We start from the raw sequence: 1,492 nt of genomic DNA, 5'->3' as shown, positions 1-1,492 counted from the left end.
GGTCTGGGTGTATATATGCGCCTGGCAGTGCTGTCCTGTGTGTGTCTGTCTGGGTCTGTGACTATATACGTGCCTGTGTTCAATATGTGTTCCCTGGCCATGTCCAGTACGTCTGTGTTTAAGATCGTACAACAATTTCAGCTTTACAATTTCCTCTAATTCAAGCAAGTTTTTCGCCGAAACAGTATTTGCAAATGTGCGGGTTGGAGACATTTGCGAGTTAATTATAACAAGGGATAAATCCAAAGATGAAGTTTCATTTACATTCTCCTCAGCATCCTCCCTCCCGCAACAACCACTGCCCCCACCCCCCCAGTCCTGGCACACTGTCCTTACCTTATCGTTTTGGGATCTGAGAAGTTTAAAATTCATTCTTTCATTTAGAGGATTCTCCAGGATTCATCCCTTTGCGTTTGTCTTGAGGTAAATGATGGGTTCACGTTGATGCTTTAATCTGGGGGTGGACAGTGTTGCCCACAAAAATGTGTTCTCCCTCGATCCGATCTGTTCACAGCCAATGTTTCGCTGACTGCGAGTGTGTGTGTTTATTTTTTTAAGAGGGGTGTTTCCCAGCTCAGGAGGTGACAGCTTGTGGTCTCACACACAGAGTGAGTTTCATTGGATCCGCAGTGAGGATTTTCTGTCTCCCTCTCTCTGTTTACAGCAGCAGTGTGAGTTTCCCTGTCTTTGCCAATTAACCAGCAATTCCAGCACCTCTCTGTGCAGCATCCCGTCCTGACTCTCATGGATGAGATTCCCCAATCACGCCTCCCGTCAACAGACTACCTGCGATTGAAACGGACACGGAGCAGGTCCCAAACTCGGGAGGAGGTCCACATTCCAGCCTCACGCCGGATTTTCAGGAGAACTTCCTGGTTGCCAGATGTGCAACAGTTTGAGCCCCACCCGCTGACAATGGGTTCCCAAACTACAGCTACACCAGGGTGAGAACAAAACATGAACACGTACAAAGGTTGGGCCGTGTTCACAGATTCATTCAATCCATTGATCAGCTGGACGTGCTTCCTCATCGGAAAGGATCAATTTACAGGGACAATTGATAAATTCAGAGCCGGAAGCCACTTACTGTTGGAATCTGCGTGCTTGTCTGAAAAAGAGCAACAACTAACGATGTAAAACTCGTCTTATCTTTACTGCCGATCAAACTAGCTTGTATATTAGATCAAGAAACCCGGAAACGTTATATTGGGACATGTGTATAAAACCTGTCATGTCATTCTAGACTTTCAAAACATTTAATTGCCTGTCTGAAATGCTTTGGGATGTTCTGAGGGAATGACATTCAGGGTTACTAGTACACATCTTTCGTATGTATATAGATATTCAAGCTACCAAATGGACATATGGAAAAATACAACACTGTGGATGCTGGAAATCTGAAATAAAAACAGAAATGCGAGAAATACTCCATGTGCCTAACAGCATTTGAGAGAAACAGAGTTAAGCAGCTGACCTTTCAATTTGTTAAAAA

The 1,492-nt window shown here is 44.6% G+C and overlaps 1 protein-coding gene across 1 annotated transcript in view; it reads right to left on the bottom strand.

Annotated features, from left to right (window-relative positions):
- Positions 1 to 1,189, bottom strand: part of LOC109939071 (adhesion G-protein coupled receptor G4-like) — a 72,814-nt gene extending 71,625 nt beyond the window's left edge. Inside the window, exon 1 of the mRNA XM_048602525.1 lies at positions 337 to 1,189. The gene's annotated coding sequence lies outside the window, so the exon portion shown is untranslated. The remainder of the gene's footprint in view (positions 1 to 336) is intronic.
- Between the last annotated feature and the right edge of the window lie 303 nt (positions 1,190 to 1,492).

The sequence above is a fragment of the Rhincodon typus genome, chromosome 11 (assembly GCF_021869965.1).
Source record: "Rhincodon typus isolate 14 chromosome 11, sRhiTyp1.1, whole genome shotgun sequence".
Classification (NCBI taxonomy): domain Eukaryota; kingdom Metazoa; phylum Chordata; class Chondrichthyes; order Orectolobiformes; family Rhincodontidae; genus Rhincodon; species Rhincodon typus.
Note: the sequence above shows the minus strand (reverse complement) of the source record. Positions and strands in the feature narration are given on the sequence as shown.